The sequence below is a fragment of the Cervus canadensis genome, chromosome 33, assembly GCF_019320065.1.
Source record: "Cervus canadensis isolate Bull #8, Minnesota chromosome 33, ASM1932006v1, whole genome shotgun sequence".
Classification (NCBI taxonomy): Eukaryota; Metazoa; Chordata; class Mammalia; order Artiodactyla; family Cervidae; genus Cervus; species Cervus canadensis.
Genome location: NC_057418.1, coordinates 8246733 through 8274294, shown reverse-complemented (window position 1 = coordinate 8274294; position 27562 = coordinate 8246733). Strand labels below are relative to the sequence as shown.

The following is a 27562-nucleotide window of genomic DNA, read 5'->3' as shown; positions in this document are numbered from 1 at the left end:
TTATAAGAATGTTGTAATACAATAACATACTCAAGCTTCTGCCTTGCTAGATGTGGTTTGGTGGCGTGGTAGCATGTGGGGAAATCTCGCCTACCAGAAAGGCAAGGCAGGGGCTAGGAGGCTTGGTGTTCACAGGGGTGGTGTCCAGGCACCAAGCCATTCTGGACATTGGAGCGTTAGCCCAGTTTATCTTGGCCCCACGCATGGCCTGATTCCACTCATTGTCTTGGCTCTCTTCAGTGGTAACCGGTCATGGAATTGTCCTGGGAAAAGAAGTAATAGGTTATACAGACCAGCTTCCTCTCCCTGTAACCCAGCTCTATGAAGGTCCCGGGGAAACATTAGCAAGTGTTTCCATCACTTTTCTTTGAAAGGCCTTTCTATAATTACCTTCTGTCTCTCAGGAAGACAGTTCCATTGCACCTAATCTAAATTTGGGTTTCCTAATTCCATTGCATATCTTATGAAAATAGTTTGAAAAATGCAAATAGTCATTCTCTCCACTGATGTTTCAAGGAGGCAACGATTCTGAACTGAGTCTTCTAACCAGAGTTTAAGTTGGATATGGATGCGTGCTCTCAACCATCTCCCTTGGTAAACTCAGAGGTACAGGGCAGGGGGGATGCTCTTGCTGCTTGCTCAAGCAGACTAATCTTTCTGGGCATTCAAACTCAATAGTCACTGCTTCTGGAGTCTCCCTTCAGCTTTGACCCCAGCATCACCTTTTAATAGGCCATACCTTCTATTATTCATAACAGTGGAGGACTGCATTGGAGTTGACAAAATGTACAACTATCCCAGGATGAGGAATGAATGCACCTGGGACCAGATAAAAGTGCCATCTGCCTGGACTCACACTGCACAACAGAGAAAGGATGGTTATCGCCCTTCCCTTCCTCTTTATGTACCAGTGATTTGAACGGAACTATGAGTAATACACACATGTCCCCTGTGCAAATCTGAAGGCAGTTGGTTTAGGTGATGTGAGTGTAACCAACAAAAAAGGCAGGAGTATTATTTTTATGGACGTTCCCTCAGTTCAGTTCAGGTCAGTTGCACCGTCATGTTTGACTCTTTGTTACCCCACGGACTGCAAAACGCCAGGCTTCCCTGTCCATCACCAACTCCCGGAGCATGCTCAAACTCATGTCTGTTGAGTTGGTGATGCCAACTCATGATGTCTTATCGTCTGTGGTCCCCTTCTCCTCCCACCTTCAATCTTTCCCAGCATCAGGTTCTTTTCCAGTGAGTCAGTTCTTTGCATCAGGTGGCCAAAGTATTGGAGTTTCAGCTTCAGCATCAGTCCTTCCAATGAACACCCAGGACTGATCTCCTTTATAGTGGACTGGTTGGATCTCCTTGCAGTCCAAGGGACTCTCAAGAGTCTTCTCCAACACCACAGTTCAAAAGCATCAATTCTCCAGCACTCAGCTTTCTTTATGGTCCAACTCTCACATCCATACATGACCACTGGAAAAACCAGACCTTTGACTAGATGGACCTTTGTTGGCAAAGTAATGTTCCTGCTTTTTAATATGCTGTCCAGGTTGGTCATAGCTTTTCTTCCAAGGAGTAAGCGTCTTTTAATTTCATAGCTGCAGTCTCAATCTGCAGTGATTTTGGAGCCCAAAAAAATAAAGTCAGCCACTGTTTCCCCATCTATTTGCCATGAAGTGATGGGACTGGATGTCATGATCTTAGTTTTCTGAATGTTGAGCTTTAAGCCAACTTTTTCACTCTCCTCTTTCACTTTCATCAAGAGGCTCTTTAGTTCTTCTTTGCTTTCTGCCATAAGGGTGGTGTCATCTACATATCTGAGGTTATTGATATTTCTCCCAGCAATCTTGATTCCAGCTTGTGTTTCATCAAGCCCAGCATTTCTCATGATGTACTCTGCAAATATAAGTTAAATAAACAAGGTGACAATATATAGCCTTGACATATTCCTTTCTCGATTTGGAGCCAGTCTGTTGTTCCATGTCCAGTTTTAACTGTCCCTTCTTCACCTACATACAGATTCCTCAGGAGGCTGGTCAGGTGGTCTGGTATTCTCATCTCTTGAAGAATTTTCAACAGTTTGTTGTGATCCACACAGTCAAAGGCTTTGGCGTCGTCAATACAGCAGAAGTAGATGTTTTTCTGGAACTCTCTCACTTTTTTGATGATCCAATGGATGATAGAAATTTGATCTCTGGTTCCGTTGGCTTTTCTAAATCCAGCTTGAACATCTGGAAGTTCATGATTCACGTACTACTGAAGCCTGGCTTGGAGAATTTTGAGCATTATTTTGCTAGCGTGTGAAATGAGTACAATTGTGCAGTAGCTTGAACATTCTTTGGCATTGCCCTTCTTTGGGATTGGAATGAAAACTGACCTTTTCCAGTCCTGTGACCACTGCTGAGTTTTCCAAATTGGCTGGCATATTGAATGTAACACTTTAACAACATCATCTTTTAAGATTTGAAATAGTTCAACTGGAATTCCATCACCTCCACTAGCTTTGTTCATAGTGATGCTTCCTAAGGCCCACTTGACTTCATATTCCAGAATGTCTGGCTCTAGATGAGTGATCACACCATCATGGTTATCAGAAGCAGAAGACATTAAGAAGAAGTGGCAAGAATACATAGAAGAACTATACAAAAAGATCTTCATGACCTTCCTTCAGGACAAGTGAAAAGAGGAATATAAGCTCTTCCCTAAACAATTGGATAAGAGACCAGGAGAATAAAGAGGGAAGGGCAATGAGAATACATGTGTAACTCAGGTGTATAAGGTCTCTCTCCCATCCAGTTTACACAACCTATAGCTCTTTGCTACTTAAAATGTGGTCTATAGACCAGCAGCATCGGTATCACTAGGGAACTTGTTAGAAATGCAGAGTCTCAAGCCCTCCCTTATTCCCTCTGGATGGGAATCTGCATTTTAACAAGATCTCCAGGTGGTTCAAATGCACATTAAAGCTTCAGAAATGCTCTCCCGACCTGCAGATGTAAGTAGAATGGTATCTCCCTCTCACTTGAGCTCTCACTTTCAGCTACTCTTCCCCTGTACTTTAGACACCTCCCAGGCTTGGAGTCTGAGTGAACCCAACAGGTTCATTCAGAAAAGTGCATGTTCTGTATGGGACCCACTGAAGTGATGGGATGGGATATACCTCCCTTCCCTTGCCATCTTGTCCACTTGCTTGGCCCAGAGCAGAAAGATTAGATGTTTTAATAAGGCAAGCATCTGTATTTTTCAATTTAAGGACAATATTAGAAGCATTCCTAAACTAGGAGAGGGAAAGTTGAAACTCTCACCTTCTTAAACCACACCCCTCAAGATCCCTCCTCTATAATTCCATCCATCTCCCAGGACATTGCGGTAGAGGGTTCCCCTCACTTACTCTTCACACTATGCTCCTCATCCCCTTGCAATGAGTCAGGTCTGTGACATTCTTTCTGAAGCTGTGGATTTCAGCTCACCTGTGAGTGATGTGGGAAACTCAAGGTCCCCATGTCAGTAGTGGAGATGAAGCTTCCTGATCAAGTTTGTGGCTCCACTTTCACACCAGAGTAAGATGCAAACAGATGGGTCCTCTCACTAGGGGACTTGTTGAAATAGCCCATCATAGTGTGACGAATAAGAGCCCAGCGTGGAGCCAGATTCCCTGTGTTCTAATCCTGGCTCTACTTAGAACAGCACCTGGTAACATTGAATAAGTATCTGCTATCATTATGTGGTGGAGAAGGAAATGGCAGCCCACTCCAATATTCTTGCCTAGAGAATTCTGTGGACAAAGGAGCCTGGGGGGCTGCTGTCCATGGGGTCACACAGAGTCGGACATGACTGAAGCGACTTAGCAGCAGCAGCAGCAGCATTATGTGGATGCAAATAATTTTGAAATTATTCAGAATACTTTTATCTTGTGAATTCAAAGAGCAGTTTGTCCTGATTAGTTTAGAGCCTGATATAGATTAACAGGAAGGAAAAGTGACATTTATGCCAAGACCACTTGTGCTGGGCAAAAAGAGAAGTCAAGATTTCTTGGTGTTTCTTCCTCGGCCTCAATCTCCTGACTTCACACATAGGTTTATGGCATGTGAACATCTTGGATTGCTCAGAAAAAAATGACACTGCATTCCCAGTGTTCCAGGTCTCCATTATTTCACTTGACTCTCACATTACTCTTTTCTTTTGGCAAATATTTGTCATATGGGGCATTGTTGTTAATTTCCTTCTTTAACATGATGGTGGAATGGAGGAGTTGGCATGGAATGATTTCCATATAATTGTGTAACTATAATAAATATAGTTAAGGACTCATATGAGCTAAATATAGATAGGTAGAGAATTTTAGCATCGACGTTTCTCTTTTTAGCAATATGCTAATTGTATTAAGGTCCTTTTTGTTCAGAGGTACTCAGAATAATTCCCAATAAATTTGGATCATTGAGAGCAACAGTCCTTGAGTGACTAGATGTTCTGTGTAGTGAGTCAGCCTGTGGTGGCGTCCTGCACTGTCTGTTATTGTGGCTCTAGGAATCATTTCCAAGCTGGTTAATTTCATCCAGATATTAATCAGATGGGAATTCTATTCTGAAAACTACCAAAGCTTACAAAAAAGAGAAATGTCTTTACGATCATATCAGGTGGAATTTCTGTGTAGGTTTAGAACATTTATAGATTTTCTATGAAATTTACAGTTATTTTTATTTTTTAAGTGGTAGAGTAATTTTTTTTATAGAGGATTTTTATATAATTAATAAAATTCTGATTAGAAGAAACTTAAAAGGTCACTTACTGAAACATTTCATAAAACGTTGGCACCCTTGATGGAGATTATTCTGTGATAAAGCTGGGAAATATATAGCCTCAGGAGCCAAATGAACTAGGGCTTAAATACCAGTCAATACTTCCTGGTTAATGTTTGACCTCAGCCAAGTTGATTAATTTCTATTAGACTCAGTTTCCTCATTCACAAAAACTGGTACATAAAACCTACCCTAGAGGTATTGATAAAGATTAGATGAGATAATATACATAAAACACCTAGCACTATGCTGATATTTGTCATGATAAATGCCATAGAAAGCATCCAACCACAGTAAATGCCCAATAAAATTCATAAAAGCAAAACCCTACCAAACTCTTAGTTCAGTGAGATTTCTTCTTGTCTACCTACTTTGAAGAGTTGCTGTTAGGGGATAGATTTATAATATTTAAAGCACCTATCACATGGTGGATGCTCAATAGATTATAGGAATTATTAGTATTTCTTGATGAACATTCTACATGTTTCACTGATTCATCAAATATTATTACTCTATGCCAGTGTTCCAAGGAAACCCAATGAATAACACACTGGTGTTTTCTGTCCAAGTGTGGAGGCAACTGATTTGAAGTGCTTCGAGTGGGACAGGCAGAGAGAGGCCAGGAGTTCGAGGCACGTAACAGGTAGATGATGGTGGCATTGACTGAGCGCGGGCAGAACAAGGGCAATAATTAGACTTTGGGATAAGGGTATGAGGAGGAATTAAGAGTTGTATTCTTCACATATTGAGATGCTCATGAAACATTCAAGTGAAAGGTCACAGAGATGGTTGAATAGATGATATCAGAGATGATACTTGGCTAGAGAAAATAATGGGTTATCACATGTTCATGGTATTCAGAACAATGGAACTCAATGAAGAGCTGAAAAAAGTTGTGTAGAAAGAAAAGACTGCCGCAAACTGAAATTTGAGGAGCTCCAACATTTAGAACTTAGTGCAGAAGAGGAGATCAATAATACCCCAGGAAGTCAATGTCATTGTTGGATGGCTTAAATGTTTAAGATGTTTCATTTTGAACCTGCCCCTTTGGAATTTCAAAATATTGGCCTTTTAAGAACAACATAGAGCAGGTCTTTTCTTTCAGGTAGATGAGGAAGGCTCCCTGCATGTCTACTGGACTTTTCTCCTTTAGCTTGAAAATACTCACATGTCCCGGAACGTGACTCAGGCGCAGACATCACCCAAACCCTACTCTCCCAGCTTGACCAGCCAGCCACCTGCAGGACTCCTAAGCAAATACAGAGTGAGATGGAATAAAAGGAAAACAGATGAATTACTTTCAAAATCCACTGCTGTGGTCTTAATGAATCATGACTGTGGTTATAACTAACAGAGCAGTTGTATAAAGCATGGAAATAATCTTAAAAAAAAACAAGCCTAAGAGGGCAAACTCTAAAGTCGGTTGTGCTTCCAGCAGCTTTAAAAATATGGAGTGAGAAGGCATGCTCTGGTGATAGAAAAACAACTGCAAACCAGCTGGACTTCTGCTGGAATTAAGATGAACGGTTCACATTTCTTCCTTGAGTTCATGACACCAGCTAACTCCTACATCTCTGCCTGGTCCTTGTTTTGCTTCCCATTTCAGAAGTCCAGTTTACGGCATTTGTTACTCAGCTGTGTGAAATTATATTTGGACATACATTCATTGACATCACCCCAAGTTCTGTCCTCCACTCTTCATTTTGTAAACAGTATTTATCTACTATTTCTTTGGTACTTACCCCAGGTTGTGGCCTTGCTGTATTTTGATATATCTAGAGAAAGTCAGATGCAAAACCATGTATTATTGGTAAAAACTCCAGCCATTAGGCAAAAATAAGATTTTCTTCTTGTGCTCTGTGTAGAACTGGAGATTTATCTGCATTGGATTTTTTCAGACACCTCTGCATATTTAACAGTGCTGTGCTACCTACTGGGGGCTCCCCTGGTGGCTAGATGGTATATTATTGACCAAGAAGCAGGGACTAGCCAAGTCAGACCATTTAACATGGCAGGACCATGAAGTGTGATCTCCATCTACATACTAAGCATCTGACCAGGTAGCTGGTTGAAGTGGTTCTACTCATGATACCATGACTCAGAGCTGAATTTACTCTGCTTTGTGATGCTAACAATCACCCAGCAATAGAACCACAACCTGGGATGCCTTAACCAGGGAAGGGTTGTGGCTCTTCCCACCACTTTTCTAAGGCTCACTCCCTCACCGGCAACTCTTCCCAAGGACATCTTCTACCTCCTTCTGTTCCAAGCAGTAACTTTTCAAATAATAATTATTATCATTCTGATAATGTCATTGTTGTTTGGTCACTGAGATGTATCCGACTCTTTTGCCTGGACTACAGCCCTCCCCAGGCTCCTTGGTCCAGGGAATTCTCCAGGCAAGAATACTGGAGTGGGTGGCCACTTCCTTCTCCAGGGGATCTTTCTGACCCAGGGATCAAGCCCATGTCTCCTGCATTGTCAGATGGATTCTTTACCACCAAGCCGCCAGCCATTAGTATTATCAGAATAAATCAGAAATAGTTTTTAAAATGTGATACGTGTAGGCTGTTCTTTAGGAGGTTCTCATTCAGTAGCTCTCAGGTAGAGCTGGAACTCCACACTTTCTGAAGTTCTTTCTAAAGTTTTCTGAACCAGAGTGACCAGGTTCGTAAACCACATTTCTAAAGACTCCAAGCCAGAGGCCTACGGTCCTGGCTTTGGGGGCCATGTCTTCTCTCTGGTCTCACTCTATCTGGTCACAGCCGTCCAGTAGCTGTGTTGGCCAGTTTGTTCCCACTCTGACCATAACTGTTCTTCAGACTATTCTGATTCTCAGGTCTTAATGGTCTTACTGGTTACTCCAGATTCTCTGATCCCAATAATCCTTTTGATTCCCTGTCCTCACTCACTGAGAAGATCTCAATTTGGCTTCCGTGGCTTGATACAAGAACGGTGGCAGAGACAACACTCATCAAATATCCATGCACTCCAAACAGTTCCCAGCTCTCCACCCCTCTATTATGTTACTAATTTTACCCAAGGGATTGGGAGCAGTAGAGACACATATAATTTCTGGGATTATGCTCCTAAAGGCTGGTGTGAGCTTACATGCCTCTCCTCCTCTATAGCAGCAAACTTGGTGAGATGGCGTCCTCACAGATGGCTGAGTCATGGATGAAGTGGAGTCTCTGCCAGACTCCATCAGTCTCTATGGGAGCAGTAAGTACATGGTTTTTTAGTTTTTTTTTTTTTTTTTTTGCTGTACCACATAAATTTCAGGGTTGATTTGCTACCACAGCATAGCCGATCCTATCCAGGACTAAACAGAAAGTGAGACTTCTGGGTAAAGCTGCTGCCAAGAGAACTGAACTCAAGCTATTATGATTCATCTGCCTAATTTCTTGTTTCTTTCCCCTCCAAATAGCACACTGGAAGCACCCACGGGACACCACAGAGGGCAAGTCACGCTAGTTACATGAGATGAAGCAGTTGTGCTTAACAGTGAAAAAAATGTAGTTCCCACTTAAACTTGACTGACATTTTAGAAAAATAATTTTCAATCATCTTTAGTCCCTTTAACATTTTCCTTAACTCTTATACATCCTGTACTAAAGGTGACAAACTCAGGTGGGAAATTAAAATGCTTACAATAGGCAGATATAAAATAACAGGTAATGGTATGGCCTCACACTTGGAACAGAACAAATAGAAGGAAGCTTGACCACCTAAAGGTATTTCAAGCAAATCAAAGAAAATAATAGCTTCAACTTAAATAAGAGGCTGCAGCCCCACTCATCATCCTGCCATGGCAGCTATGGCCTGAAGTTGTAAATTCCCCTTGTAACTCTTGTCAGGTCTAAGAGTCATTTTCATACTACACATATGAAAAAATACTACGCAGTTATTAAAAAATGTGATGTGAAAGAACAGCAATTGGTAGAAAAATGATATATATATATATGTATACATACATATATATATAAGTATAGGTGTTGCATTAATTGCTCAGTTGTGTCCAACTCTTTGTGAACCCATGGACTGTAACCCACCACGCTCCTCTATCCATGGGATTATCCAGGCAAGAATACTGGAGTTGGTTGCCATTTTCTTCTCTAGGGTATCTTCCCAACTCAGGGATCAAACCCAGATCTCCCACGTTGCAGGTAGATTCTTTACCATCTGAGCCACCAGGGAAGCCCATATATACACACACACATATATAATTAAATTTTTAAAAGAATAAAATTTTGCCATTTGTGGCAACATGGATGGACTTGCAGGGCATTATGCTAACTGAAATAAGTCAGAAGGAGAAAGACAAATGCTATATGTGGAAACAAAAACAGAACCAACTAGTGAATATACCAAAGAAGAAGCAGACTCACAGATATAGAGAACAAAGTTGTGATTACCAGTGGGGAGGGGGAGATGGGGAGGGGCAATATAGGGGTAGAGTATTAAGAGGTACAAACTATTAGGTAGAAAATAAGCTACAAGGATATATTGTACAACAGGGGTACAGAGTCAATATTTTATAATAACTGTAAATGAAGCATAACATTTAAAATTGTGAATCATTGTATTGCACATGTATAACTCATATAATATTATACATCAACTGTATTTCAATAAAAAATTAAATAAGTTATATTATGTTACCAACTTTGTAGAATAAAAATGTGTAGAAAAAAAAAGCTAAAGGGTACCTGTTCCTAGTTAACAGAGTTAATATTCACTCCTAGTCAACAGAATAGATATCACTGGATTATAGGATTATGGGTAATTTTTACTGACTTTTTTGTGTGTGTATCTTCCATCTACTTTAAAATAAACACATTATTTTAGTCATCAGGAAAAGAAATGTTATTTTAAAAGTCCATGTTCAGGGGCTTTTCGGGTGGCTCCCGTGGACAAAGAAGCCTAGTGGGCTATGGTCCACAGGGTCGCAAAGAGTAGGACACGACCGAAGTGACTTAGCACGCACAGACTGGTGGCTCAGCTGTGGAAAGTCCACCTGCCACTGCAGAGGATGGAATTTCAATCCTGGGTCTGAGAGGATCCCGTGTGCCTCAGAGCATGTGGGCCTGTGTGCCAAAACTATGGAGCCTGGGAGCCACAGCTACTGAAGTCCATGAGCCCTAAATCCCATGCTCCTCGACCCGAGGGGCCGCCATAATGGGAGGCCTGTGCAGCTGAATGCAGAGAGGCTTCTACTCGATGCAACTAGAGAGAAGCCTGTGCAGCAACAATGACCTGCTCAGCCAAAAATAAATAACCATTGTTTTAAAAAAAACCATATTTAGGGAAAAAAGGAGCAAATATATAAATTCTCACTAGCTATGAGAACTTCTAATATTTTAATTCTAAGTATGTAATTTATAATATAGTGTGTGTGGTGTATTTTAAGTCTAGCAATAGTTTACTACATTATATAAAAACTAACCTGGAACTGCCATTCATTTACAAATTCTAGTTAAATTGAAACATCCATCTCTATTATCCCTTACATATTTCAGAAAGAAATTACACCCATCTTAATCATCCTCATAACTATCTTGCAACAGACAACCAACCGCAACTGAAAAATACACCACCAGGGCACAAGTTGTAACAGGCAATGAAAAATTGCCTACAATTATAATTACAGCTACCCAAAGAATGCAAATAATTAAGGAGAATTTCTGTTCTCCAAGTTTTGTTCCGCTGTTTATTCATTGGAATGGCTTGGCAGTTGCGAGTTCACAACTGTCCTGAGACTGGTTCATTAAACTCTAATCTGATTAGGGCTTTTTGTTTCTTTGTTCTCTGTGTCCTCAGGTGGCGATTTTGGCTGAACATTACAAATTTTTGCCCCATGTCAGGTACAGAAACATAACTTTGCTTGTGTATTACATAATTGGGACACAATTTTCAGGCCTCAATCCTAAAAGGCAACTCTACTCAACAGAGTTCCATTTCTATCCAAAACATCGTCAACACATAAATCTTGTTACATATGTAACAAAACACTACACATGCATTTATGTGTGGATATCCAGATGTGTCTAATTTCCCAAAGCATTTACCAGTTACACATAAGTTGCTTTATAAAAATTATTTTAAAACTATCCTAAATGTTATTCCTCTCAAGAAATTCAAGGTTGATTTCATGAAATTTGCAGTCAGATAGCAAGACGGGTGGAAAACAGGGTAAGGGAAATAACTTGTCAGGAAAGAGGAGTACAATCTAGGGTCGAATCAAAAGGAGAGAATCCAAAACTATCTGGAAAAGGCTTTTCCTTAGAAATGTAATAAGGACCCAGCAAAATGTTCAATGGTGTTCCCAGACAGGTGGCACTAGTGGTAAAGAACCTGCCTGCCGATGTGAAGACGTAAGAGACACAGATTCGATCCCTGGGTCGGGAAGATGCCCTGGAGAAGGGAATGGCAACCCACACCAGTATTTTTCCCTGGAGAATCCCATGGACAGGGGAGCCTGGTGGGCTACGGTCCACAGAGTCGCAAAGAGTCAGCGTGACTGAAGCCACTGAGCACAAAACCGTCAATACTGAAAAGCAATTATGAGTCATCATGCTGTGCTAGTGGGCAGGAAAGATTGTGGGAGACTGTGGCCAGTGAGTAGCTTGTAGCCCAACAGTTACTGTGGATTTTACCCTATCAGTCAGTCAGTTCAGTTGCTCAGTCATGTGCGACTCTTTGCGACCCCACGGAGTGCAGCACGTCAGGCCTCCCTGTCCATCACCAACTCCCGGTGATGAGTCAAATGAATCAGCTCTTCGCATCAGGTGGCCAAAGTATTGGAGTTGCAGCTTCAACATCAGTTCTTCCAATGAACACCCAGGACTGATCTCCTTTAGGATGGACTAATTGGATCTCCTTGCAGTCTAAGGGACTCTCGAGAGTCTTCTCCAACACCACAGTTCAAAAGCATCAATGCTTTGGCACTAGCTTTCTTTATAGATCCATACATGACTACTGGAAAAACCATAGCCTTGACTAGATGGACTTTTGTTGGCAAAGTAATGTCTCTGCTTTTTAATATGCTGTCTAGGTTGGTCATAACTTTCCTTCCAAGGAGTAAGCGTCTTTTACCCTATAGGCATAAATAAACAAATTTCAGAAATTTTTGACTTTAATGAATGCATTCAGAATATTATAATCAAAAAAGCACCTAGAAAAGACAAGTTGTTCTGCTAGACTTATACATTTTATGTTATTTAAAAAATAAAATTGTATTTTTATGTGCTTAATAGTTTAGGAGATCTAAAAGCCTTATTCTAGTTCTGGAAAAAATTCAGGTGAATACGGAATAAAAATGAAGACATATATCAGGGTAAAAACCCAGACTTTAGCATGTTCTGCATGAGACATGAGTCCCGAAAGACCAGGGTAGGCATAAGGCTCTAGAAGGTTCTAGAACGGTGGCTTCTGAGGGTGTGGTCACCTTTCCTGACAGCAAGCCACCATCTGGAAACCCAGCTTTCAGTTCCTGGAGTAGCAGGTAGTTTAATGGAGACATGTGCTACATTAGGAGAGGTTCTAATTGCAGTTGGTGTTGTAATATTTACACTGTTGAAGGTGTTTAGTTCCTTTTTTAGGAGCTGAATATGAAAACTGTCTGCCAGACTGGCTGTCAACCTGTGAATAATGGGCCGCACCATATGATCGAAACAGGCATGATGACAGAGTCTTGAACTTGGTCTGTGGAAGATCTCCTCCTGTCTGTAATGACACCAAAATGAAATGTCCTCAGTTGAAAAGAACCAATGAATTGTATTTTAAAATCTACAGAAACACACCAGTGTCCCCCATCACCATAATATGACTCCAGCTTCTAAGTTGGTGACTCTACGAAAGAAACAGAAAATCCATCTCTCTCTCAAGCTTTAGATGACTGGGGACTTGAAGAAGGATCAAAGAAACCCTTCCAGGCTCTCTATTTTTTAGTTTTTGGTGCTTACCATGCACTCCTAACATTAACAAGCTTAGTTCCATGATGCACCTTCTGGGCCAAAAGATAAGATTTTCTTTTCCCTAAATCACATTTTCGCAAATATTTTTCAAAGCTGAGGTATAAGCCTTTAATAGAATTATGCAAATGTTGCCCTAACTCCAAATGTTTTCAGAACTAAAGGCCTCTTTGAAGAGTCGCTGTATTTGCAATGTCCACATGAAGAAACAGAAGCTGGGAACAGCAGGCAATGAGGGGGACAGGGATGACACCCCAAACTGGTTTTATTTGTCCCCAAAGTTACTTTGTGTAAATTCAAAGCAACCTCTGCTTCTGAAAGGTCAAACTCGCTGGGATGAAAATGCTGACCGGTCATTAAGGGATAATCCTCTTGGCAGAGTAGAAGCCCAGCTCGAATGCACCTCACTCCTGATTTGAACTGTCTGGATGATGGGATAGAAACATCTAAGGCCCAAGCCCCAGGGCAATGAACAGTGAACACTTGCATCCCTCCCAAAACTGAGATACAGAAGTACATTTGGAAAAAAAGCCTTGGATTGATGAGAAACAACTTAGTATTTCCTAGTTTTTCTCTTAAAATAATGGAAAATTATTTTTTTTTAAAATGAGACTCAGGAAGAGATAACTATAAACGATTTCTTTCAGGGTGACACATGCTTAGCATTTCAGACAGGGTAAGACTCCTTGTTTAATGGAAGACTAGTAAATTCACGTTTGGGAGATATATTTTAGAAAAGCATGCCAACTGTTCTGATGCCACAACTCTTGGGTCTTTTGCTTGTGGGTTAAACAAAAATCACATTCTTAAAATTGCCACAGGTCCAGGGACACTGTCTTATCACTCAAGTGACTCCTTGAAACTAAGTGCTCATGAGCACAGTGTTTTTTTGCTTTTTTGGACTCAGGTAATGTTGCAACCGGCTTCCCTGGTAGCTCAGACGTACAATGCGGGAGATCCGGGTTTGAACCCTGGGTTGGGAAGATCCCCTGGAGAAGGAAATGGCAACCCACTCCAGTGTTCTTGCCTGGAAAATCCCATGGACTGAGGAGCCTGGTAGGCTACAGTCCATGGAGTCACAAAGAGTCAGACACGACTGAGCAACTTCACTTCACTAATGTTGCAACAAGAAAACAGTGCATATAGTTTAAAGCAGTTCCCTCTGTCTACACTGAAATGATGCAGATTTTAGGCCGTGGCCACAGCTCCAAAGCAGCTCAGAGCACCCCAGCTGCCCTCAGAGCTGACCCCTTTCCATCAGCTAGCTATTCTGTCTTCAAGGTGAAGGTCTCTGTTGTCCCTGACAGCAGTACTGGAAGGTGAAGTGCTTGGCAAAGCAGCCTCAGACAAGGATGGGTACAGAGAGAAGCCGCACATGGGACCTGACCCCAGTTCAGCTTTTGAGGGTCACCAGCTAAGGATGACATTTACTGCAAACACATCACTTCCTCATAATGAGGTTTCACCTGAAAAGCCAAGCCCCATCAGCTTTCCAAAGTCCACGTTGATATTTAGAAACACACACGAGAGGACAAACCCCCACGGCTCCAGCCCTTTCTCTCCCCTAGAGTCACGCCTGCCTGCCTTGGCACCGTCCCCATGAGATGCCCTTAGCAGACACAGCTCTGCGGCTGCAGCTGGGAGGTGAGTTGCTTGCCCAGAGTGTATTTGCTGCCGTCCGTCTGGGCAATGTTTTTCGGTGATGTGCACATTCAGCTAGCATCTCTGCCAAGGAGCTTAAGTTGGGAACAGTGGCAGTTCCAAGTATGCAATCTGATTTCAAAATCAAGTTCCTGTGCTTCTGCTATATCCGAGTGTCCCCAGTCATGATGGGCTTGACTGTCACTCTCTCAGCTGCTATGTAACTTCCCTTGCAGGTTGCTGGATATTTATCTGGCTTTAAAACTGGCATGTCTAGGTCAACAGAAGTGGAGGAGTTTCTTCCTTGATTTATTTGTTCTTGTTCATGTTCAATTATGATTAGAAGCCATCTCTACATAGCTGCTCTATAATTTGTACCCTGTTCGCTTCTGGGATTTCTTCTAATAGCACTGTTCCATAGAATAACATTAATATTATGAAAATGAAATCCATTTTTACAGTTTAGCATGAAGCGGATGGTGTTCTTTTATTAAAAATTGCTGAAGGCTGCAATTTGCAAGTAATTAGTTAATCCATGTGAGATTTAACCTTCATGTGTATTTTCTCCTAGAGCACATTTTCCTATAAGCAGAATGACAAAATGAAAAATTAAATCAAAACCAAACACACCTATCAAACTAATTCAGACCACAATAGCAACATCCTCTCTGTTGCCCATATATCTGAAAAACATGGCTCCCCACTTTGGTCTGAAATGTCAGGTTTGAACCAAAAAAAGGGTGGGGCTGTTGGTGTTTTTTGTTCAGTGGGCTTATTTCCTACCTTAAAATAACATGGGGGCTTCCTTGGTGGTTCAGACGGTAAAGAATCTGCTTACAATGCAGGAAACTTCATAGACACAAATCAATTGCATATTCTTTTCCAAGAAATTTCTGCAGCAAGGTTTTCAGATAGGGTCATATTACAACTTTAAGTATGGAAAACACAGCAAAGAGAAAAAAAGGATGTTGTTTTGGCTGGTACACTTGGGTATTAGTTTGCAGTCTTGAAGCTAACAGAATGTCCATAGGCTCTGGGTTGGGTCCAGGGAATGGCTCTGATGCTCTAACTGGTTCAAACTGGTTTGGTTGTCTGAGTTAGAAGTGCTAAAAGGGAACAGAAAACAAATATCCCTAGTGGCTGCTGTTCTGAGCATCATTATACAGGGCACAGTTGTGAAAGAAGGTCAGGAATGACAAGCAGACTGGATTGTGCCTCAGGGTAAAAAAGATCAATCAGAACTATATGTATTGACTATACCATAAAGGGACCATCAGTGTGTGTGATGGAGTAGCTTGTCTTCTAGTTTTACACTTCTCAGAATTTTAGAATTCAGCATAGTCGTCGCAGAGCAAACCATTTTCAACTACTCTTTATCATCTTCAAATGTGATGTTAGAACTGTTAAATATTAGCTTTTTCTTTATTTTTCTGCCTCCCCTGTTAGAAGGTTAAGTGCTAAGGAACCTGTTCGCTTTATTTACTCCTCAGCTCTAGATCTGTACCAGTGCTGGGCACATAGTTCTTGTTCAATAAATGTGTGTGGACTAAATACTAATCAATCTCTATCAGTTTTATGTACCATGAAGCTGATTGATGATATGCCTATAGCTTCTGAAACAACATTACATTATTTCACATCACTGAACACCAAAAGCAAAATTCCCACTTTTTTATTTCAGCACACAGTACAAATTGCTAACATTTTGAGACTTTTAATTTTCTTGCTTGAAATGAGTGGAGGCCTCCTCCTCACGTGGAGAGTTACTGATTGGTTATCAGTAACAGCTTATGAGACTGTTTATTTCTTGAATAGAGGCCAGAAATAATATTGGAAGAGAAAACTCTTTCCAACGTTCCCTTCTGAATGCACCATCCAACGAAAGAAAGCTGAGAAAACATGACTTCAAAGTGCTTTCAAGAAAGTGATGTCAAATTGTGCACTGATGCAGTGCTGCTTCTATTTCATATACACACACACTATCTGCTTTTAATAAAATGTTGATAGATAAATCTTGTTACAGCTGGAAAGAAATGTGGAACAAATGTTCTCTCACAACTTGCAAACTTTAGCCAGTATATTCTGGGTTCTTGGATTAGCAGGCCTGTCTCAACTGGTGTGTTTTCCTTTAAAAAAGCAGATTTCTAGGCCCCACCCTGAAATTTCTGATTCAGCAGGTAAAAGTAGAGTGCAGAAATCAGAAATGTTTATAACCATGCCATGTGATTTATATGAGAGCTGTCTGCAAATGTTACTTTGAGAAAAATAGAAACGTCCTATTGATAGAAGATCCTATAAGATCGTGGCTCTCTTTAAGAATAATTCTCATTAGACTGTAATTTAGGTACTTGGTTGCCAGACAGATACCCATAAGTTTTGATTATAAGAAAAGTAAAATGTCCAAGAGCCTATTAGACCATGCTCATCTAGTTCTAAATATGTTGATCATTTCTGTTTTTCAATAGACAGGCTTTTGTTTAGGTTGGCACTACAAATGCTGGCAGAAGTCAAATGCAGGGGAAAAAAATCAATAGAAATATTTATTCTTCATTTGGCAAATCACAAAATGTTAATGTTTTCTCCCATGTCATCTGATTCTCAAGTAACTCTGTGAGGGAGTCAGCATAGGTATGTTGCTCTATTAATAATTTTGCAAATGAGCAAACCCAGGACCAAAGAGATTCTCACTTGCACAATGACAAGTAGAATTAACAGCAAAGGGCCCATCCCTCCAGGGACTGCTCATGCCTAGTTTAGCATTTAATGACTCTTCGTGATCCCTTGGGCTTCCCAGGTGGTTCAGTGTTAAAGAATTTGCCTGCCAGTGCAGGAGATGTAAGAGATATGGGTTCAATCCCTGGGTCAGGAAGATCCCCTGGAGGAGGAAATGGCAACCTACTCCAATATTCTTACCTGGAGAAGCTCGTGGACAGAGGAGCATGGTGGGCTGCAGTCGAGGGGGGTCACAAAGAGTTGGACATGACTGAAAGACTGAGCTTGCACACATGGGCCCTTACATATATCAAAGTATATTTTCTCATTGCTTTTCTCCCCTGACTGTTTATCTCTAGAGATATAAGCACATTGCCCAGCTCATGGTAACCAGGAGGAAGAGAAGGACGGTTGGTTTGTTATTGTTGTATTTAATATTAAATGAGATAATGTCTGTGAAAAGTCCTTTGTAGGTTATACAAGAGTAAATATATCCATGCATATATTATTAAATGCTTCTGTGATTATAGCATATATACATGTATTATTATTATTACTATTTATCTGTTCCTAGGCATTAAGGCTTCAAAACAGGAACTCTCGAGATCACCAACAACAAATTTGGTGATAAATTGTAAAATGAAAAAAATGGAGGAAGGAATACATGCAGAAAGAAATAATACTTTTTAGAGTAAGAAATGAATTACAGAATGTTGAACTTTGAGGAAGTACTCAAATTTAAGTTAAACTGTGGGAGGAGATTTATGACTTGTCTCCAAAATGTCCCCAAATGGCACATAAATAAATAAGTATACGCAAGCTTAGAGTGTCTCCTTTTTCTCCTCAGAAAAGTTATTGTAGTTGAATTCGATTCTGCCTGAGACATTGGTTGCTTCAGAGGAACCACACAGACTGGCGCCTGTGCCGTGAGGTATCCTGACTGGACCAGGTCAGAGGGTGTCTCTTCTATTCTGGAAGCAAGGAGGCATTTCTCAGCAGGATTCTTCTCCTACTTCTCACAACCTGATAAGGGAATGTAACACAGCCTGCCTTACAGCCTTGTTATTTTCATGTCTCAATATTTTCTCGTCTCTGCACCTCATCTATATGCCCATAATTCTATATTGCCAGTTGTAATCAAATCCTACCTCGGAAATGTCAAACCTGAGAGGAAAAGAGAGCAGTCGTTCCAACAGCTGCTGCTCTGGGCTGTTTTGCTGTGTCATAGCGTGAGGAGTGTTCAGACATAAAGTTGAATTACCAGAGTCCTTTCATCAAACAGACACTGTCTAAGACTGGTGTCAATAAGTGACGTGATGCCTCAATGAAGCCAATTGTTCAAAATAGGAGCGAATAAACATCAACTTACTACAAGTGCAAGTCTTGGTATATATTAGAATGCTGTTGTTTAGCCGCTAAGTCATGTCTGACTCTTTGTGACCCCATGGACTATAGCCCACTAGACTCCTCTGTCCATGGGATTTCCCAGGAAGAATACTGGAGTGGGCTGTCATTTCCTTCTCCAGGAGATCTTCTTGGACCATGGATTGAATCTGTGTCTCCTGCACGGCAGGCAAATGCTTTACCACTGAACCACCTGGGAAGCCCGCATATTAGAATAATTTTCTATAAAAGTCTGAGGGGCTTGAAAGACATTTTTCTCATCTAGTTGAGTCTGAAAAAGAGAAAATAAAATATCGTGGCTGATAAGTTCACAAATGTTATGCATCTCACAGCAAATTCTGATGCACATTATTATTTTGACCCACCACTGATTGCAGTATGAATTGGACCTAACTTAAACCAGAATCTGGATCAGATCATACCTGATATGCTCACATCACTTAGCACATTGGCTGCCAATGCTTCATTGATCTTGATTAAAATGCCCACTTAAGAAACTCATAAGTCTTAGCCCCCTCTAGAAGGTCATAAGTGAAGTGAAGTCGCTCAGTCATGTCCGACTCTTTGCAACCCCGTGGACTGTAGCCCACCAGGCTCCTCAGTCCATGGGATTCTCCAGGCAAGAATACTGGAGTGGGTTGCCATTTCCTTCTCCAGGGGATCTTCCCGACCCAGGGATCGAACCCAGGTCTCCTGCATTGCAGGCAGACGCTTTAACCTCTGAGCCACCAGGGAAGTCCAGAAGCTCATAAATCTCCTTTTAATCCCATTATACAACACAATACCCACCCGATGCCAAATATTTAAAGGGTGCATTCAAACAGTATTTGAGAAACAAAATTCAACATGCTTCTCTAGAAATTCTTACATCTATTTCTTTAAGGGAAAATTTTAAATTGTTGGGAATGGGTCCTTTTTCCTCTTCTTGAAACTTGTAAGGAGCTTGAAAGCAAAAGACATTTTTTCCTGTGACATTTCCCTCCAAATAGAGGGAAGAGAAACAGAAAAACATGATCATCCCCAGGCCCACTAACTAATCTGGTCTTTTGAACTAGAAAGAAATAAAAATATTTCAAATTCTTTGCAGACATCTGGGATTTCAAGATGAAGCAGACTCTCTAGTCTCTCCACTCCATTCCTTTGCTCCCATATCTGAACATCTTCAGGCCGATAAACTCTATCCACAATAAGAGCTTGGTTTACTATGCATCTACTTACTGTATATTGCACCCTGGACTAGAAGCTTCACAAATCTCACTGCATTTGGAATTTTCAATCCCAGGAGGTACTGTTTACACTCTTAGAAGGTAATAAACAAGGGTCAGAAAAGGTAGATACTTTGCCTAAGATGATAAAATAAAAAATTTGAAGCCAGGTCTGTCTTCCTCCAAGTCTGTGTGCTGTATTTCTGTCTGCACATCTGCACTTATGTGATTCGTTGCATAAAGGTATCGAACTTCCCTTTATCTAGATTCTCTCTTCACTAGTTATTTGATTCTGCACTGGTCACTTAACTCCCTGAAAGATAAGTTTCTAAAAAATGGAAATAACAATTCTTGTTCCTTGTCTTTTATACCATTGTTGAAGAAGTAATATGAATAACATATATACAGTATTTTCTAAGTGCTAAAAAAGCTTTTAAATCACAGGTGTGTATTACTTAGAGTTAGGTTTGACTATACACCTGAAAAGTCCAAAATGATTGTGGCTTACACGAGAAGAAATCAGTTTTTCTCTCATGTGAAAGGTGACCTGAGGGAAGTGGATCGGGGAGATCTTGCCAGATGCCCAATGTCTGGCACCCACAGTCCCCTGGTCGGGCTGTAATACATCACCCTGTGGTACCATATGGCCCCACCCACACTGACTACATCCAGCAAATGAGAAAAAAGTCTAAAAGAAGGGAGCACTTCCTCTCACAAGTGTCCTGTGCCAGAAGTTGAACACATTTGTGCATTTCCCATTTCCCCATAATCTTAGGCTACCCACTAAAGCATTTAGAGACACAAATCATGTTCAGAAGACAATACTGAATGATAAGGCTTTGGATGCAATGAGTCATTTTCCCTTTGAGAGCATAAGTGATAGTTTCAGATTCTTTCTTTTTTTCCTTTTGACTGCTGGTTCTTAGTTCCCCGACCAGGGATCAAACCCATGCCCCTGCATTGGAAGCACGGAATCCTAACATCTATACTGCCAGGGAAGTCTTCAGATTTTTTCTAAGAAAAAATACACATTAGATATTATCCTCATTACTCGGGTGAATATGTGAAACACAGTGACTATAGGGATTGTTAAAAGTCACATGGTTAGTGGATTAAAAAACAACAACATCAACAAACCAAGATATTTGATATTTGATAGTTGTACCTTCTACCCTTCTTCTTTTTCTTCTTCTTTGTTTTTTTGCACAAAGCAGCTGGACAGAAAATATAAAACTCATCCAATCGCCAAATACTGGCAGGAGAATATTCCAAACATCCTGAAGAATGATTTCAATATGGCTTTGAGGAAACATAACTAAAACCAGCATTTATCAAACCAGAACACTACAACCAAAAATCTAGTACTTGAAACATTGGGAGGTAAGGAAAAATAAAAGTTCTTTCTAATTCTTTCTAGTAGCTGTGTGAACAATAAACCACGGGGGCTCAGAGCTTATGTAGAAAGACCAACCACGCAACTGTCGAGAGAAACTGAGAGAAAGACCAAAGTCAAGGCGGACTCCCAGACGCCTGAGTGATGGGCAGGACCCGGGTGCTCCACGACGAAGTGAGGAATGGGAGGGGTTCGGCGCTCTGGGACAGGGGGAGGTTTAGGCACTGGTTATAAATAGCAGAACTCACGCAGCCTATCTAAGCAGCAAAGGAACTGTGTTCAGTTTTCAGAGTAGATGCAGGTGAGCCAAGGGCCAGGCCTGGCAGCCCCACGCACAGCCCCAGACGAGCTCCACCGCCCAGGAGACCCGAGGCCAGGTTGACCCCGGACACCGGAAGCTGCGCCCCTGCTGCCGCCAGCCCCAGCTGTATTGTTGCCCTCCCCAGAAAAAAACATATAAATAAATACTGTATTCCATACGCTCCTGCTTCTCACTTCCCTCCTCAGCTAAGGGCCGCCTGAGGGGCAGAGCTGGGTCACCGGCTGCAGAGGACCTGGCCGCAGGCTCCGGTTTCCAGCGGGAGGATTTGAGTGAGACTCCCCTCCCCGCAGAAAGCGATTCCAAGGCTTCACCACCCGCAAACCCCAAGATCTTCTTGTAATTATTCCTTTGCTCATTACTAAGTGCTCAGTGGACCTATTCTTAAAAGGGACATCATTTTCTTCTCTACTTGCAGTTCTAGACCAAGTTTCTTGTCGAATGTGCAGCTGGGCCTGTCTCAAAGCAGATAAAGGCCTGAAGCATCACTGTTTGAGAAACAGTTCTTTGGAGCAGGGGAGGACCGGTTCGGGGAGTGGGCAGGGAACAAGAAGAATAAGAAAAATAAGATATTTGAAACTTGGGAATAAAAGAGTTCCAGAGAAGAGTTAATAATAGTCTTCACATCTTCATTTGGGCTTCCCTGGTGGCTCAGCTGGTAAAGAATCTACTTGTAATGTGGGAGACCTAGGTTCCATCCCTGGGTTGGGAAGATCCCTTAGAGAAGGGAATGGCTACCCACTCCAGTATTCTGGCCTGGAGAATTCCACAGACTGTATAGTCCATGGGGTTGCAAAGAGTCGGACAAGACTAAGGGACTTTCATTTATTCAGGTGTAAGAGGGAATGCACACCACATAAATGACAAATGGATAATTTAAATTGCTAACATTAGTATTTAAAAATTGGGAATTTGAGAGGCATTGGTCTGGCACTCCTTAAGAATAGTCATTATCACCAGGTAATTATTAACTCTTCATTATTATTTATTGAGAGGTTACTAATGCTAAATGCTACTGTGCAAAATGCTTACTTTCAACATCTCATTTGACTTTCACAATAGCCACTTTAGGCAAGACTAGACTCAGAGAATTTAAGTATCTTGTCTAACCGGTAAGGAATTCCAGCGTCTTAAACACTCCTCTAGGAAGCTATATGCTTTAATTTAATCTCTAAGAAGACAAAATGTCGTTAGAACCCTGGAGATCCACAATACAACAATCTGCTCCAAATAAATTTTATTTCATGTGTATCTTGTTTTTCACGAATCTTTAAAATAGTTTGCTATGTCTTCATTGCTGGGAATTTAACCTTCATTGTTTACAAAATTATGCACCTATGTACAAAGGCACTTATTCTAGGTATTTTTGTTTTTGTTTTCCATAAGAAGGAAACTAGAACTCTAATGTCATCAATTAGGAACTTTGTAAATAAGTTTTGACATACCTACATAATTGCATTTGTGAGTGAATTATTTTAAAGATATTTAAAGATATTATTTGAAGCTTGAAACATCTTGATGAAAAACAGTGGTTATGGTGTGATTCCATCTGAAAAGCTGGACGCACGAATTTATATGCCTATAGATACATAAAACACTTCTAGGAGGATATGCAAATATTGTAGGAAGGGAAAGGAATTTGTAAAGAGCAAGGGAGACTTTTACCTTTCAGTTTATATCTTTCTGTATCATTTCTACTAAAAGTGTTCTACTTTTACAGTTACTGAAAGGGATTGTTTTCAATAAATTCTCTGTGTGTGAAATGCTGTTGAGCCTTTTGAAGAAGCTATTTCATGCTTTTCTATCCTTCATTTTTAAATTATAAAGCTGAAGAGAACTTTTGCTTTTCATACTGAATGTTTTTATATATTCTTGATTCTTTCTTCAATGTTTGTGGCTAAAGCAAATTGCGCAGTATTAATATGCAGACATTTGCATATTGGCCAAAGCTTCCCTCTAAATAAAAAGAACAGAGAATTGAACACCTAGAAATGGTTAAAATGGTCAATTTCATGTTATATATATTTTAACCACAATTTTTTAAAAAAAGATACAGAACTTCATAATATGAAGTATTGATTGGAAAGGTAAGACTTCTTTGGTGCCTGCTTAGGGCCAGGCTCTGTGAAAAGCGTGTTGCATGTTTATCTCTTTGAATCTTCAGACTTCTACAATCTTGCTGCTTTTCCTGCCCATCTCACAGAGAACACTGAATGAAATGATTTGCCCAAGGGCCTGCAGCTGGCAAGCAGTGAATGGAGAGGAAGCCCAGAAATTCTGATTCCAGACACAGGAATCCATGTGTTGATATATTACTCTTCACAGCCTCTGTAATTCAAATGAGCTTGACTGCTGGAAATACACCTATGACATTCCCAAAGAAACTAACTCACTCCTTGTATACACACACAGTGCAACATGAAGCTTAAAAACATTTTAAAAATTATTTGGTCATTGTATCTGGGCATTTTAGGGCTAGGTTTTTCTGATTTATATAAAACAAATTTTGACACCAGTACTCGATATTCCTAGTTATTAATTTGTAGGTGGTGTTTTCCATATACAATAAGTAACAGGAGTACACCGGCTAATTAAATTTTCTGGCTATATCAGTGATGAACAGAAAACTTCTTTTGTTTTCATCCTTATTACTGAAAACATTTGAAATATGTTAGTATACCTTCTTTTCTTAGTAAAATAATAATAAAGTCTTCTTCTGATAAAAGAATTTCTGGTGCAATTATTACCATATCAATAATCATTGTCTAAAAATATGTTAAGCTGAAAAAAAGGACCTGAAAATATTCTTTTTTTAAAATACTAAGTCATCAATAGGAGTTTGTTTTAGGTAATTTCCTCATGTTTCTAAAAGTAGAATTTTCAAAGTGATTCTGGCTAAGTGGATTTCACTTAATAAAGTTGTGCTAAACACTGATGTTTCATATAGTCCCACAAACATGTAAGTCTTGAATTACTGGGTTTGGAGAAAGCTCTACATTTACTAAAAGACACTAAATGGAGGACAAATACTGAAAGTATTGTTTGTTATTAATAAAAAGGATATCGTGCTTTTATAAAATACACATTCCTGCCTCATCCTAATCCCGTCTCTTACCCAGATACTCCCTAGGAAACGATAGGTAGTTGTGATTCTGTTCTCTTTTTCTCCTCACCCACACTTTTACATGTTTTCTTTAGGTGCACTCACTAGTGTGTGTGTGTGTGTGTGTGTGTGTGTGTGTGTTACAAGATCCTTAAGAATCAGCTAATCAAACTTCTAACCTAGGTGTAGACATGCCTTCAGCAGCATTCCCAACAGGCTATAATCAAATCTGAAAATTAATTCTTTTATTAATAGTTATAGGACATCACTGGACATTCTTCAGACAATTCTAGTTGCTATCATCCTTCTCCCACCAAAACAGTCAACCATGGATACTAGTTCCAGTACCTAGAGAAACCCAGATCATGAACACACTCACTTTTCCACAAAAAGACTTCCAAGTGTTCTTTGCCCAAGAATTTCCCGTATCCAGTTAGGGAGTTACTGAAAATGATAAAACCAGAGGCTGTACAAGACTCCTTATAAGGTCTAAATAAAATACTTACTGAAATGTATTGCTTTGTCTTACATGGCAGAGTATCCCAGACTGAATTTATTTTTAACATGAATGGAAGCAATGCACTTGCATTGTGTATTTGAATAGCACAGGTATCTACATCCAATTTTTCTCAGGTTATTGACATCCAATGGAGCTATGCTAGAAGTCATGCAAAACGTGTTTTACTCCTTGTAGCAAAGTACTCAGCTCACAGGATGAATAAATTAAGACAGAATGACAAGCAAAAATATAATAATGATCTATACATACAATCATTAACACACTAAAAGGCAGCAAGATAACAAGAGCACAAGATAACAAGGAGGTAAAAAAATTCCATAATTAAACTTTAAGAATGTCTTTAGTTGTGAAATGTGAATGATTTACCTGGTGATGCTGGATGTGGGTTAGGAAATGTTCACCTCTCTTAAACTATCTGGTAGAAGCCAACCTGGCTTCATGTTTTGCCAGTCTACTGGGTGTTTGCTCTACTGGGAATTATTAGCCAACCAGTTTGACAAGAGTTCTTTGTTTTTTGCACTGATATGATTTATTTATTGAGTTGCCTGAACAAACAGGTTGTAATTTAGGCTATTGTATGAAGAAGCCTGAAATTGTTTTTTGGAGAAGTTAAAGCTCTCTCCCAAGGAAGAACTATTAGACAGTTACAGTAACTGATGAGAAATGAGTCTCTTAATGTCCACACGTCAGTGAGGCCACTGGAGGGTGGGGAAGCAGCACTGTAGTTTAATATGAATGGTGGAACATAACTCATTGAACCAGTTCCCTTGAAAAAATTCTCAGCCAAATATTTCCTAACCTCTCTCCTCCCTGGGGTACTCTTAATAGACTGGAAGGGGAGTTTACACGGAAACCTTTGGTGCTTGATATGAAGACATTCTAAATATTTTATTTGTAGGCAATTTGATGGAGAGAGAAACGAGGCTGCCTGTGGGAAAACATCACCCTTTGAAAGATCAAACTTCAAATCAAACCCCAGTTCTGCTATCATTAGCCTCATGACGTCAGATGCTCTCTGAGTCTCAGTCCTCAACTGTGAAACTTATATGACCCACGTAAAACACCCAGGGTTGTGTCTGGTACAGTGGTTTTCCAGACCAACAGTATCAACGTCACCAGGGAACTTGTTAGAAATGCAGATTCCAAGCCCCACCCTAATGAATCAGAGGGAAACAGGGGGAAGAGAGCAGCAAGCTGTCCAGGTGATTGTGATTAGCACAGTAAGTTCTCAGAACCACTATCCTGGAAATTAAAATTTCCTCCAAAAGGGCAGCTGTTATAAACTTCATATTAGTCCAGTACTTTACATCAAGGGCTTTTCTCATAGCTCAGTGGTAAAAAATCTGCCTGCCAATGCAGAAGACGCAAGTTCAATCCCTGGGTCAGGAAGATTCCCTGGAGAAGGAAATGGCAACCCACTCCAGTATTCTTGCCTGGGAAATCCCATGGGAAGAGTAACCTGGCGGGCTACAGTCCATGGGGTTGCAAAAGAGTCAGACACAATTAGCGCCTAAACAATTATAGCTTACAGAGTTACTTTTCTGCCCAAAATACCATCTATTAATACTTTGCTCAGATCTTCATTTCTTTTGACCCAATAATTTCACTTTGTGGAATTTTCCTCAGGAAATAATCAGAGATGTTCAGAAAAAAATATGTAGTTGGTTATTCATAGAGGAATTAGTCATGTAGTAAAAATTTGGAAACTAGAGTTAACTAAACACTATGGGATGGATTTAATAAATTATGGCATGTCTAGGTAATATAACAATAGTGTAGCAATTAAAAATCATATCATATATCGTGTTTATCAGAGCAAGGGCTGAAAATCAACTAGACCAGAATCACCTGGGAGGCCTTTCAAAATGCAGATCTCTGGTCTTTATCTCAGATTTACGAGTTAGAATCTGTGAGTGAGGAACCTGAGAATTTTTCCTTTCCATGTACTCCCAGGTAACTCTTGATGCACACAGAAGTTTGAAAATAGTGTTTCAAATTAATACTTAATAACATGGCAAGTATTTGTGGTATATTACTGAGTGAGTAAAGCATTACAAAGCAAATATTTACAGTATCTCAATAATATAGGAACCATGCACATGTCCGTATAAAGATGACCAAAAATACATGCGCTAAAATGCTAAATAATTATCTCTGGATGGTAAAACAGCAATTCTGCTGGTTGTTTATTGCCTTCTTGTTCTAAATTTTCCACATTTCCCATAATGTGTGTAACTTCAATGAGAAAATGAGTATTATTTCTAAAACCACATTTTAGTGTGTGCATCGTTGATCTACGGAATGAGGACTTCATATTTATACTTAAGGAAAGAAAACTCTGATGTAGACACATATGAACAAAAAATTTTAAACATAAGAAAATCAAGACATTGATAGACTTCCCTGGTGGTCCAGGGATTAAGAATCTGCCTGCCAATGCAGGGGACATGGGTTCAAACCCTGGTTTGGGGAGATTCCGCACATTCCAGGACAGCT

The 27562-nt window shown here is 40.3% G+C and overlaps 1 long non-coding RNA gene across 2 annotated transcripts; it reads right to left on the bottom strand.

Annotated features, from left to right (window-relative positions):
• Positions 1 to 25501, bottom strand: LOC122434066. 2 transcript variants are annotated; one of them, XR_006267234.1, is made up of 3 exons: positions 25433 to 25501; positions 5965 to 6045; positions 1 to 263 (listed from the first exon to the last, which is right to left on the bottom strand). It is a non-coding gene; the product is annotated as an uncharacterized LOC122434066 (long non-coding RNA). The 2 variants fall into 2 exon arrangements; XR_006267235.1 differs by lacking the exon at positions 25433 to 25501 and adding an exon at positions 21373 to 21507.
• Positions 25502 to 27562: the final 2061 nt, after the last annotated feature.